The sequence below is a fragment of the Lepisma saccharinum genome, chromosome 23 (assembly GCF_977018435.1).
Source record: "Lepisma saccharinum chromosome 23, izLepSacc3.1, whole genome shotgun sequence".
Classification (NCBI taxonomy): Eukaryota; Metazoa; Arthropoda; class Insecta; order Zygentoma; family Lepismatidae; genus Lepisma; species Lepisma saccharinum.
In genome coordinates, this window is record NC_139251.1 from 4774505 (window position 1) to 4790015 (window position 15511).

A 15511-nucleotide genomic window follows, 5' to 3' on the forward strand; every position below is an offset into this window, starting at 1 on the left:
TAATTAATTGCTTGCATGTTTTGCCGGCACGCAAGAGATAAAATCTACACGCTAGAAGAGAGCATTAATGATTTTTCTGTGCGATTCACTGAAGGGGCCATTAATTTTTCTGTGCGACAGGGGAAAAAATGTAACAAAGATTATTGAGATAAAGATACATATTTTCTGTGCGACAGGGGAAAGTGTAACAAAGATTATTGAGATAAAGATACATATTTTCTGTGCAACAGGGGAAAATGTAACAAAGATTATTGAGATAAAGATACACATTTTCTGTGCAACAGGGGAAAATGTAACAAAGATTATTGAGATAAAGATACATATTTTCTGACATAGTGGCAAAGAACTGCCCTTCATGCTGAAAGCAATTCTATTCTGATAATATGAACATAGGCAAGACTTGAAGAATATTATCACAGTTCAAAATCCAATTTTGTCTGTATAAGGGTCTCAGAACCCAGTAAAATATGGATATATTCCATATGGAAAAGTGTTAATATTGTTGCATTGTAATCAGGGGCTCGGGTTTGAGTTCTGATAAAATGTATAAGATTGAAATACATACAACTGCCCACATATTAGATATTTACTGCTAGCTGATATACAGTTGAGATTTGTGTGTTGTACAACAAGATAATAGAGCAAATATCTTCTAGAATTGCTCTGTGACCCTCTCATTTCTTACATCATAAACATATGATTTTTCACCTATGAGAATAACACTACATATGGTGTCATCAGGTAAAGCCTCATGGAATTCACAGATAATTTTAATGTTTGTCCTGTCATTCACCACAACTTGTTTCCTTTTTGAAGTGTTAATTACAAACATGGGCCTCTGTGCTTTGAATTCATCTGGTGTGTAATACATGTCAGTATTGCCAGCAGTGACCCTTTTGAAGGAAGAAAAAGCCTCATATAATTTAAGAAAATCATCCTTGGACATGTCTAAATTATAATTTTCTCTAGGAAATACCTCATTTCTGCCATTTTTAAGATATATGTTCTTGATGTTGCAGCTATCAAATTTACTTGAATTTTTTTCCTGATTATTGTGTCTTCCAGTCTGAAACAGTACCACCACAAAATCCGGCATGTCGTATTGTATGCTGGAGAATGAATTTGTAGCATCAAACTCATAATAAGCACCAGTTGCGGGCTTCTGTACACATTGATATGTATAAAATTGCAGAGGAACCTGTGGATTTTTTAGAATATCTGCTTTGTATTTAAGAGCATAACTGGCTTCATATTCAACAACAGGGATTCTTAGCTCCATAGTCAGAATAATGCATTTGCCCTCATCAGGTAGGGTATTAGGCAGAGCTTCCCCTGTAGAGTTTAATGCACTGTACCTCATCAAAGCATTATTATCATTGGCAGCTCTTCTAAATGTAATTCTTAAACCACCCTTCCACATAATATCTTTGTAATCTGAGAAGAATCCTGGCAATAGGCGCATGGGGAACAATACAGTGTGGTTTTTAGATAATATTTTATCACCAGCCTCAAATCCACCTATTTTGTAGTAAGAAGCCTCGGTTTTGGAAAATTTTAGTGTGGCCAAAGCTGTGGAGGTAATGCCGGGATAATCCACTCTGTTTATAACAACACCATGCTTTCTGATTTCAATTTCAGAGAATAGATGTGGCACAAAATTGTCTACAAGTCTTATATTTGTATTTGCCGGATAATCGGTTCCATCGAGCTTTACAACATCAAATTTGATGTATAGATCTGCTCTGTGAGGGTGTATAAATCCATCCCCCACATCAAGATCAACCTCAATCTGTGTGTTGGGTTGATTTAAATTTGCAAATGTCCTCCTGTTTGGAGGGAATGATTGTAGCTCATAACTCTCAATATTTTCCATTTTTTTCTTGTATGTATTTTTATTTAAATGTTAATCTCTATGATTGCAGTTGTTGTGGCTCCAGCAAAATCAACTAATTCTTCTTTTTCATTAGTGACCATCAATTCAATATAATCTATTCTATTATGACACACAGGAAAATATAATGTTGGGGATGGATTGTAGATGATGGGCTCCATGAATTCAGAATTAGGTTTGAATGTTGCAATGATGCCTGTTTGTTTGTGAGTGCCTATGCCATTTGATTTGGTGATCATACCCTCAGCCACATTGCAGTGAATATTCAGAGTCTCTATGGCTAAGAATTTAGGTATATTCATAGAAGCGTGTTTGATGGCCGCTTCAAGTTTTGTGTTGTTCTCAAATCCTAACAGCTCTCCTATAGTACCCAGATCCACTGTTTCTGTGGCAGATACAATTTCTACTCTGTGAGTGACAGAATTTTGACTTAACACTACACCTCTGGGTAATTGAGCATTTAGAGTAGATAGATTATATTGCCCTGGAGTGATGACAATTTTTTGATCCCCTACTCCAATTGTGTTGTTGTGGCGTGTAATATTAGGGATCAGGTACATGCCGTAAAATGCTCTGAGAGCTATTGTTTTGGGATATACTATGTCATCATGCAATTTGAGTTTCAATATTGAATTTTGGCTGGTGAGATGAAATACCCCCATGATGTTTCAGATACCACAAGGCTTTTTGAAAATCTTCAATTGATGGTTTATTTATTTGAGACATATATCTAAGAACTGATAAACACAAATGTCCGCAATTAACATCTTTGAAGTTTTGAACACGGGCATTATTGTAATAAAGATTAGCTGAATTTAGATATTTTATTAAATTTTCAGGTGGAACACCTCCAAATGAATCAAACACAAATGCCTCATCTTTTAAATATTTAAGATAACAGATCCAGTGAGTGCCCTGATTTTTGTACTTATCCAAATTAACAATGCCACACTCTTTGTTGAGTGGTTGTTCTGGCAAAGAATCAGACATGTACACACCCCTAAAATGTTTGATGCCCAGTGGCTTGATTAAAGCTTCAATATCTTGGTTTGTAAGCGGCTCTTGTTTTTTTTAAACTTATTCATGGCTCTTTTAACACCTTTGCCTTGTTTCTCCATTGCCAGGTTATGGCGCCTCTGCTCATCTAATTCTGCCTTATTCTTCTTGGCATCTATTACTGTTTTTGCTATTGCAGCTTATCCCCCAGCCAAGCTCCCTACAGCCCCGAGAGCAGCTAAGATGGCAGGGATAGTAAATATAAATCCCCCCACATGCAATTTTTTCCTGGATTGCTGTAATTTTTTTAATTGGGGGATGCTAAGTAATAATTTCATACCATGGCCTTTTGCAATACAAGAATTTTTTTTTCTTGCGCTGCATTTTGGTTAAAAGACTGTCAATAGTTTTAAGAGATTTGAGACCTGCATAAGGTATTTGATACATAACACCCTTGGCCTTCATTGTAGGTTTATTATATACATATTCACAACCCCCACCCCAGTTTTTGTTTGGTGTTCATAGCTATGGTAGTTCCCAATGCTGCTATTTTATCACTTAAAGAAGCATCTTTGCTTACAAATCTACCAAATGCAGCCTCTTCTAATTTCTTGTCTGCAACATGTCTCTTGTCAAGATCAGAATGTGTGTTGTATGCAATATCATGGTCTCTACAAGCAGCATCTAAAGGATTAATACCAGGATCACCTCTGTTTAATCTATGGTCCAATTTTGTGCCTGGACCACAATACTGATAGCCTGGAATGTGTAGTTCAAATGGCAGCTTGTTTATAATGTCATTAACAAGGCCCCGACCCTCAGAAATATTCCAAAATTTGGGGGGTAGAGTATTAATAATTTTTATGAGATATCCAATCCCCTTAGTGTCATTCACTATAAAATTAGACAATTTTGTGCTTATCATGTCCATAATTCCAACTTTTTCATTGTAAAAATTGTTGTTGCCAGCATTTTCCTCCCCAGCAATCACCAATAACCTATCTACAAGTTTCCTGACATCATCAACCCATACAAATTCTTTGGGCAGGGTGTTGTATTGTTTGATTCCACTGCCAGTCTTGATTTGTGACCATATGGGCTTGATTAAATTGTTATATTTTGCCCCACTGCTCGACATAACCCTTTTTTGTGTGGGATCATTGTTCTGGTATAGAGCATCTGATTTTATTAATATTTCTTTGTAATATTCATAATCTTGATCTGTATAGCTGCCAGGCCTTTTCCTGGTCATCAGTTCCCACAATCCAGGTGTTCCGAGATACTTAACAAAAGCACCTCTTTCTCCAAGATGAGATTCTGAATATACAATTATATCATCTCCCATAAATGTTACTCTGAAATTGCCAATTCTATGAATAATGCTACCATCACGCTCTGTGTCAGCATATAAGCCAAAAACCTCATCTTTATTGTCTTTAGGTGTGGTTAAATATTTTTGAGCAAGAAGCCCCAATTCAATAGGATCCTGAGTAGCTTCAATTCTTCTAGGAGCAATAGGACTAGGTGTATGAATACTGGAAAGTGGGGTGAATGGATAATCTAATATGTTCCTTGCAGCTACAGGTACAAGCTCTGTGATCAAATTTTGATTTTGCTCTGTAACAGTTTTGATATTTTTACCTACTTCACCAATAGCATCAATTATAGGCTGTTCTGTTTGTTTGTGTTTTTCATAAATTCCTCGGTTCTCTGATTTCCATCCCTTAGTAGAGCAGGTGCACGGGTTCCCCAACCGAAAATGAGGTATAGTGAGGTACACAGTGTTGCCAACCTCTTACTCGAAAAAAATAACCAAGGTTTTTTTTTTTCGGTCTAACCTAACCTCAAACAAGGAGCTGGCAATCTTGCTTGAGGCTTTTCTCGCAGTGTTGCCAGCTGGGGCTCGGTGGGGCTTGGTGCCAACCTCTTACTCGAAAAGTTACCAAGGTTTTTATTTCTTGGGCTAATCTAACCTAACGCGAGGAGCTGGCAATCTTGCTTGAGGCTTTTCTCGCAGTGTTGCCAGCTGGGGCTCGGTGGGGCTCGCAGTGTTGCCAACCTCTTACTCGAAAAAAATGACCAAGGTTTTTATTTTGGTCTAACCTAACCTCAAGCAAGGAGCTGGCAATACTGCTTGAGGCTTGTCTTGCAGTGTTGCCAATATTTTACTCGAAAAGTTACCAAGGTTTTTATTTTGGTCTAACCTAACCTAAGGCAAGGAGTTGGCAATCTTGCTTGAGGCTTGAGGCTTGTTTTAATTAATTGCATAAATCAAGGTTGCCAACCTACTGGTATTTCTACCGGTTTTTTTTACAAAAAAAAAGAGTGAGGGGGAAGAGTTAAACAACCGACAATGTTGCCAACACCTACCTATAGTTTTTCTTACTTGATAAGGGTTTAGCTAATTTATACACTGGCGTAACATACACACACTGTGCAATAGAGCCGGCAACAAATATATACTGCCGTAAAAGAGAGATGGCAACACAGTATGTGTGTGTGTGTGTGCGTGTATAATATGTAGCATTATTAACTAGAGTGTGTTGGCAACCCACCTGCAATTAAAAAAAAACTAGAGACGTCAATGTTGCCGTAAGATAATGAGGGATACTAAGCTGGCAACAGTGGTGAGCGAATATGCATTATTTCCAAGTCCCGGGGCGCTAATGTATATCGTGATTTTTGTAAAAATCTTATCGCGGGAACGATGTGCTGCACATACGCGCGCGCGCACCTGTATTGTGATGCAAACAAACAAATAAATAATTGTTGTTTTTAGGATGCCTGGCCCCTAACCCCGCCAGGGTGCGTGGTGCCCAACCAAAAAAAAATGTAAAAGGTTTTAACGGCTGCGACACTAGATAACCGCACCTCTGCAGGGTTTCATGTGTTTTTTTTTTTAAACATATGATATTTTCACAGGCGAGGCTAACCTACAAGTTACAAGTTGACGGCGTAATCTTCTATAAGATGATAAGTATGCAATAAGATGAAGAAGATGCTAACTGGCAATAGCAGTGTCAATATTTCCAGCTTTCTACCCCCACCCCTCTCTCACCGAGCCTCCCCCCTTATAGTGCAGTGATAGCCTTGTATTCAAGGGTTCGATACTCGCACAAGTGGTTTTTGAAACTGTAGGCCTAGCCTCTAGTTTGGGTTAAGCTGTAACATACAACTAGCGATCGACACGACCACCTGACACACAGACAGAGAGAGTGTGAGCAAATTCAAAGTGTGATCTATCGTGAACTAAACTAACCTTACTCACTTACTCACATATAGTTTTACAGGTAACTCAAAAAGCAGAAAGTAGTACATAGCATGACAGGTTGATCTATCGTAAACTAAACTAACCTCACTCGCCTATTCACATATAGTTTTACAGGTGACTCAAAGGCAGAAAAGCAGCTATATTACTTGTAAGAACCAACACACAAGATCTATTGCAAACTAAATTAACCTACGACATAAGCCATAAACACATCTTCTAGATAGGGTATAAGCAACTCACCTCTTGCAATTGTATAACGGGGAAAATTAACCTACAGCTGGCAACACTGTTTGAGTTGCTTTCGACGAGCCAAACTTATATTTTGCAAATAGGCTAAAGCTAATCTTCTACAGCTAGAAGCTTGAAACATATACCCTCGCAGAGTATGCCAACTTACCTCATGTAAAAATATTACGTAGTACGGTTAAGCTGTGACATACAACTAACAATCGACACGACCACCTGACACACATACGGAGAGAGTGAGACAACTTATACGCAATATATTCCTACGCATGTACCAAGTTTTTAAAAGGTAACTTGCAATAACTATTTCACTCACTTCTTCTATCAAAATCTCTTAACCACATGTTTTTTGATACTTGCTGCCAGAACATGGTGGTTTTAGACTGTAAATTCAACCTGTTTATTCTATTTGTGCATGATGCCTGTATTTTGGAATATTTAATTCTTGGCATACGGTATTTTTTGCGTGCTCCACTAACCTTGCGCTCGATTCACGGAAGCTATGACGTGTATTTCCTGTTTTGCGAACATGCGAGAATTTTTCACTAGCAAAAGTAAATGTGGAATGCGCCAGCTTCTCAGCTGTTAGGTTAAAAACGGCATAAAAATTTCATTACTGATAGCAAGCATTGTCATATGGACAAAACAGATCTAGTAATGAGCTGTTTTGCAAGTCTCTCGAGTGAAGGAATATGATGCTACTATAAACTGTAAACAAGATATGCAGTTCCTGGCATGAGATGCACGAGGCTTATGAACCTCGGCCTATAAAGTTGTACAATGGATGTTTTTTTTTTTTTTTAAGCATAGCGGTATGTTTTCGCTTATTTCAATGTCATCGAGCGTGCATGTAAAGAAGGGGAGAGAAAAAAAAAAGAGGAGGAGGGGTTATAACGGATAATTCATATTTCGATTTCAATATTTTTGCTAGTCACGATTCACCTGCTATCTAGAAGGATACTGGACGATGGCTAAAAGCGAGTGAAGGAGAGAAATGTTATTTTTTTTATTTTTTTGATTGTTGAATTTGAATTTTGAATTTGAATTTAAAATTTTGGGAGCGTCAGCACTTAGGCTATTTTGCTCCCGTCATATTATACGGGGGCCAGTCTCTTACTATTACAAATAACAAACTCTAACGTTGCATAACTAAAAACTTTAAAACCTTAAAATGTTTTGACTTCAGTTAAAAGCTGAGGCTGTAAACGCGCACTCAGCACACACAAGGACATAAAACAGGACAACACACACAAAATTATACTGGCCATAGTGCCAGTCGCCAGAGTCTTGTTAGTCTCTTGTCCAGGGTGTACTACCTGGAAGTGAGGTTGATTTTTGGGCGCCTACGTGGAAGGTACCTCTTATATTTTTTTGATTGTGTGTGATGAAATAGTTTTAGATAATAATAGTAGGCTAATGGAATTGTAGAAAACGGCTGTATCGTGATGCGAGGCTGAAAGCAATTTCGAAAGCAGTCTCGGGCATCTTCGCGTTCAGCCAACAAGGAAAATGCACATGGAGGGTGCAACGGTATTGTCCATGGATGGTTTTTCTGAATAAACATACATATCAGTTTTTGCAGTCTCCAGATGGGACCGGAGCTTTTGTTTTGGTTGGACAAGGGGGGTTCAGATAAATGCATGCACATCAAAATAAAAGAAAAAAAAATTTACTCCACTGCTCACATGTATTGAGTCTTCCAATAACACACCTCGCGGGGCGTACCTACATGTATGCAAAATATAGTTAATGTCTTATTTCTCGAACCTGTGGTCTGTAGATTTTGCTTTTGTTGGCAACAGAAACAGAAAAAATGGCACCATGTTATTGTATACTGATATGGGTGTACTGTAATTATAACAATTTTCTAGTTAAAAATCTATGTCGAAAAGCAATATTGGGTGACTTGTTTGTGTTGGGTCTTATTAACAACTTCACAGCTGTACCTGCACAACTCATCGACTACAAGGCAACAATGTTAGGAAATGTGTGCATGGCTCCGAGAATACAATTTAAAATCACTAATGTGGCATGAACCCTTTTCACTTGTGTGTATTTGAATATGCGAAAAATTAGACACCTTGAATAATCGAGGAGAACAATCACAAAAACAGCTTGCACCGGTATGACGTGTTCAAACTTCAGACGATTTTTGTTAATCTACAAAAGCCAAGTGCGAACGGAGATCACTACGAAAATTGTGAAAAAAAAAGAAGCGAGGCTATTTTGGCTAATGGCAACGATGAGGATGAATAATGGTTGTTTTGATAAAATTGACGAAGTGGGGCATGTTGAATATGGCTAGCCTAAAATAAAATTTAACAATTAATGTTAAACATTTGCCACTCTGAAATGGCGACGGCTATCATCATAACATCACTTGTTTCTAACCTGTCCATATTGGCCCTCTCTCTACCCCTCTATAAATTCGATTCGAAAGGCACAATTATTCCAGTTCTTGAATAAGACTTGCAGATGCCCTCAGAAAAAAAAGAGAAGAAATAAATAAATCAAGTTATGTATATTCTTCATCCCCAAATTTTCTTCCACAACACCGCACGAAGCCTCGAGTTTCGGATATTGTTGTCGTGCGACAGGATAGGATAGATGAACCGTATGTTTACCGAGGACCAGACGTAATTAAACATTTTTTTTGAAAAAATAGTTGAAGAGGTTGAGACTATTGGCAGCCTCTTACGCGAATCGAAACCAAATGCTTCTATTATCCAGCGATGAACTTCAATCTCACAATAACATTGAAACGTGTCCGCTGTGCGATCAAAGGTTTCACCGACGAGAACCGGAAAGTTATTTTACCATAATCACTTCACGGGAAACTACATCGGTGGAATTTGTAACATAATGTATTCATGTATGTGTTTGACAATCATATATTACTTATTAGAACAATTTTCATATTGTTTTCACTACGTGAGATGATATTTTATTTACATTTACGATAAAATAGAGGGTTTGGGTGTAATAACAGTTTTTATTAATTAATTTAGAGATGCATTTTTTTTTATTTGTTGAGTTAATGATTAGGTTAATTTGTTATTTTTCGCGAAAAAAAAAGAGGGAACCACAGCTGAAAGAAAATACACAACTTGTATTATTGAGGTCAAGAGTTTGTTTTAACATCACTTTTTGCACACATAGGCTAATCACGAATCGGGATATGTTTAAAATGTAATCTGAAATATTGATTATGCGACTCGACTGGAACTCGGAATAGGACACACTGATTACAAGACGTCGATATCAGTGGCGTAGCATGGATATTTCGGGTGGGAACGCCAAGTCCGAAGGAAGAGTCGGCTTTTTTTGCTTAATAATTTACTTATGGTATTAGTTGCCACAGGTATTATTTGCCTGAAGTAAGCTGGGTTTTCAATAAAACATTATTATTGCATGTTTTAGCTAGAAAATTAGATGCCTTACTATGCCACAGATGTTTTGAACTCTGGTGTTCTATATTTTTTTATATTTTTCTGCATGACGCAAGTTATTAAAAACCTACCTGAATCACAAGCGCCTCTGCACAACAGTAGATGTTATTGTTGTGGGCGATCCAACTACTGATTGATTTGGTTGATTTTACTTTGCTTTTCTACTATTTTTGGTTAATTGCGAATATGAATATGAGTGATGATGATATTGATGAAGGGACACTGAGAAAGAACACCCATGCTCATGCCGCTATTCGAATCAGGGACCTCTGTCGTCTTGGCGCACTGTGAAAAGCAGAGTGGATGATCCAAATATCGTACACTGTAATGACGTAACAGTGCCGATTAGTAATTCAGACCACTGTTTATTACATCTTGAGAATGCTGATAAACATTTTAAAATAATTTTCTCCAGAGACTATTTGATGTTAAGAGTTTTCAAATGAATGCTAAACATTTCTATTCACACAATATTAAGTAGTTAGATAATAACGAAAAAATACAATAAAAAAAATAATAGTTTTGCGGGTTTAGTGGTAGAGCAGCCACACGCTGAATTTCTATCACGAGGACTTCACCAACTTATTTGACAAAAACTGTGATGATTTTTTTAGTTTCTAATACACATCGCTGTTCGTGCAATAAATTATACAATGTAGTGCTTATTAAGAAGTAGTATATTTGAGATTTTTAAAGTTACGTCAGTCAATATTGCGTATTGTAGCATCACACAGCACGAGTTGCATGAGCGCTAAGAGCGAAGAACTGTTGTCGTTTGCTTCAGAAGGCAGGAAGGGTCATATGAACCAATCACGGTAGACCTCTCTCCTCCGTAACGTACGCTGGCGTAAGAGAGGCTATTTACGTGCGTGCTGTAGAAATGGAAGCTTTCCCTCCATAAAGGCAGCAAGGAATATAGGAGTCCTGTACGCCGAACCTGCTCGGCGTCCGGCCGGGAAAGGCATTGAAAAGAGATGCTAGAACGAGTGTTGAGAGTGGAGCGTTGCAAGCGGATCGCGAAAAAAAGCTATTATAATGCCATGAAGGTCAAACATATATGAAATTAGTCACGTTTTATTTTATAATCACATCATTTAAGCATTTTTGAAATTTTAAATCTGGGAACGCCGGGCGTACGGGCGTACTATAATGTTACGCCACTGGTCGATATATTACCACTTGGTAAGAAATTGTAGTGTTTCAATTCACACACACACTCACAATTTAAAACAACTAAACTGATCGCATGCCCAACTGGTGGCTGGCATACACAACTATCTATCCACTAGTCGTCTTCTGGGGCGTGTGTCTCGATGAGTATCAACAACCTCTATTGTGAAGTAAAATCTGTAGGGGTAACATCACTCTCCAATTACAATGTTGCCAAACTTTCCAATGTTATCGTGAACGACGACAAAGGTATCGGTTACCTGATTAAAATTATCAACACGCTGCCTCCGAGATTTTGGAACGTGGCCGAAGGAAAGGGACTCGCGAACGACATTATTAACAAGTTACTTTTCGAGATGCATTTACCTGGCTACCAGTACTGCGGACCGGGTACCAAACTCGAGAAAAGATTGGAGAGAGGAGACAAGGGTGTGAATCCGTTGGACGTGGTATGCAAAAATCACGATATTGCCTACAGCACGCACACGAATTTGGATGCACGTCACGAAGCAGACAAGAAATTGGAGTATGCCGCTTTCAGGAGGGTCATGAGTAGAGACGCTTCTTTGGGAGAAAAAATTGCAGCACTGGGCACCAACATCGCCATGAACACGAAACAAAAATTTGGATGAGGAATCCTACCTAGAGTTATCTTTAACTGGCAACGAGGTGATCTTGGTCAGCACGACGAAGCCTCAGCTGTTATAGAAGATATCTGAAACCAGCTTACACCAGTCACTCGTAGCTTCCCCAATTTTCTCACGATGGTGGGTTGCTACCGACCCTATACGTAGGCCGAATAAATTCCGACCAGAGCCGGATTCGAACCTATGCCGTCTCGCAGCGAACAATCTCAAAACGAGTGAACGCCGTAACTCGCTCAGCTACGGAGGAGGACTCTCTCTCTCTCTTTTTCTCTAATTTTCATCATCATAGTTAAAATTAATCCAAGAGAAAATATATATTTTTGTGTTGACATGGGAAATATGCAATAAAAAAAATGCATGATCAATAGTTAAGGTCAAAATATGAATAAACAGTGAGGATAATACACGCAAGCTTCTAGGCACGTGATTTGTACAGAATTAAATATAAAAATGAAAGATGGAAGGTTTTTGTTACTATTAGAATTTAAGGACGGAAAATATGTACAGCGAATGAATACTACGTTTGACTAATCGTGAAGATGAGTATCACAATACGTTTTTTATCGTTCTTATATAAACGTTGAAACGTTTAAGAACGTATAAGAACGTTTACCGAAACGTTGAACGTTTCAACGTTTCGGTAAACGTTCTTATACGTTCTTAAACGTTGAAACGTTCAACGTTTCGGTAAACGTTCTTATACGTTCTTAAACGTTTCAACGTTTATATAAGAACGATAAAAAACGTATTGTGATACTCATCTTCACGATTAGTCAAACGTAGTATTCATTCGCTGTACATATTTTCCGTCCTTAAATTCTAATAGTAACAAAAACCTTCCATCTTTCATTTTTATATTTAATTCTGTACAAATCACGTGCCTAGAAGCTTGCGTGTATTATCCTCACTGTTTATTCATATTTTGACCTTAACTATTGATCATGCATTTTTTTTATTGCATATTTCCCATGTCAACACAAAAATATATATTTTCTCTTGGATTAATTTTAACTATGATGATGAAAATTAGAGAAAAAGAGAGAGAGAGAGTCCTCCTCCGTAGCTGAGCGAGTTACGGCGTTCACTCGTTTTGAGATTGTTCGCTGCGAGACGGCATAGGTTCGAATCCGGCTCTGGTCGGAATTTATTCGGCCTACGTATAGGGTCGGTAGCAACCCACCATCGTGAGAAAATTGGGGAAGCTACGAGTGACTGGTGTAAGCTGGTTTCAGATATCTTCTATAACAGCTGAGGCTTCGTCGTGCTGACCAAGATCACCTCGTTGCCAGTTAAAGATAACTCTAGGTAGGATTCCTCATCCAAATTTTTGTTTCGTGTTCATGGCGATGTTGGTGCCCAGTGCTGCAATTTTTTCTCCCAAAGAAGCGTCTCTACTCATGACCCTCCTGAAAGCGGCATACTCCAATTTCTTGTCTGCTTCGTGACGTGCATCCAAATTCGTGTGCGTGCTGTAGGCAATATCGTGATTTTTGCATACCACGTCCAACGGATTCACACCCTTGTCTCCTCTCTCCAATCTTTTCTCGAGTTTGGTACCCGGTCCGCAGTACTGGTAGCCAGGTAAATGCATCTCGAAAAGTAACTTGTTAATAATGTCGTTCGCGAGTCCCTTTCCTTCGGCCACGTTCCAAAATCTCGGAGGCAGCGTGTTGATAATTTTAATCAGGTAACCGATACCTTTGTCGTCGTTCACGATAACATTGGAAAGTTTGGCAACATTGTAATTGGAGAGTGATGTTACCCCTACAGATTTTACTTCACAATAGAGGTTGTTGATACTCATCGAGACACACGCCCCAGAAGACGACTAGTGGATAGATAGTTGTGTATGCCAGCCACCAGTTGGGCATGCGATCAGTTTAGTTGTTTTAAATTGTGAGTGTGTGTGTGAATTGAAACACTACAATTTCTTACCAAGTGGTAATATATCGACCAGTGGCGTAACATTATAGTACGCCCGTACGCCCGGCGTTCCCAGATTTAAAATTTCAAAAATGCTTAAATGCTGTGATTATAAAATAAAACGTGACTAATTTCATATATGTTTGACCTTCATGGCATTATAATAGCTTTTTTTCGCGATCCGCTTGCAACGCTCCACTCTCAACACTCGTTCTAGCATCTCTTTTCAATGCCTTTCCCGGCCGGACGCCGAGCAGGTTCGGCGTACAGGACTCCTATATTCCTTGCTGCCTTTATGGAGGGAAAGCTTCCATTTCTACAGCACGCACGTAAATAGCCTCTCTTACGCCAGCGTACGTTACGGAGGAGAGAGGTCTACCGTGATTGGTTCATATGACCCTTCCTGCCTTCTGAAGCAAACGACAACAGTTCTTCGCTCTTAGCGCTCATGCAACTCGTGCTGTGTGATGCTACAATACGCAATATTGACTGACGTAACTTTAAAAATCTCAAATATACTACTTCTTAATAAGCACTACATTGTATAATTTATTGCACGAACAGCGATGTGTATTAGAAACTAAAAAAATCATCACAGTTTTTGTCAAATAAGTTGGTGAAGTCCTCGTGATAGAAATTCAGCGTGTGGCTGCTCTACCACTAAACCCGCAAAACTATTATTTTTTTTATTGTATTTTTTCGTTATTATCTAACTACTTAATATTGTGTGAATAGAAATGTTTAGCATTCATTTGAAAACTCTTAACATCAAATAGTCTCTGGAGAAAATTATTTTAAAATGTTTATCAGCATTCTCAAGATGTAATAAACAGTGGTCTGAATTACTAATCGGCACTGTTACGTCATTACAGTGTACGATATTTGGATCATCCACTCTGCTTTTCACAGTGCGCCAAGACGACAGAGGTCCCTGATTCGAATAGCGGCATGAGCATGGGTGTTCTTTCTCAGTGTCCCTTCATCAATATCATCATCACTCATATTCATATTCGCAATTAACCAAAAATAGTAGAAAAGCAAAGTAAAATCAACCAAATCAATCAGTAGTTGGATCGCCCACAACAATAACATCTACTGTTGTGCAGAGGCGCTTGTGATTCAGGTAGGTTTTTAATAACTTGCGTCATGCAGAAAAATATAAAAAAATATAGAACACCAGAGTTCAAAACATCTGTGGCATAGTAAGACATCTAATTTTCTAGCTAAAACATGCAATAATAATGTTTTATTGAAAACCCAGCTTACTTCAGGCAAATAATACCTGTGGCGACTAATACCATAAGTAAATTATTAAGCAAGAAAAAGCCGACTCTTCCTTCGGACTTGGCGTTCCCACCCGAAATATCCATGCTACGCCACTGATATCGACGTCTTGTAATCAGTGTGTCCTATTCCGAGTTCCAGTCGAGTCGCATAATCAATGTTTCAGATTACATTTTAAACATATCCCGATTCGTGATTAGCCTATGTGTGCAAAAAGTGATGTTAAAACAAACTCTTGACCTCAATAATACAAGTTGTGTATTTTCTTTCAGCTGTGGTTCCTCTTTTTTTTTCGCGAAAAATAACAAATTAACCTAATCATTAACTCAACAAATAAAAAAAAATGCATCTCTAAATTAATTAATAAAAACTGTTATTACACCCAAACCCTCTATTTTATCGTAAATGTAAATAAAATATCATCTCACGTAGTGAAAACAATATGAAAATTGTTCTAATAAGTAATATATGATTGTCAAACACATACATGAATACATTATGTTACAATTCCACCGATGTAGTTTCCCGTGAAGTGATTATGGTAAAATAACTTTCCGGTTCTCGTCGGTGAAACCTTTGATCGCACAGCGGACACGTTTCAATGTTATTGTGAGATTGAAGTTCATCGCTGGAT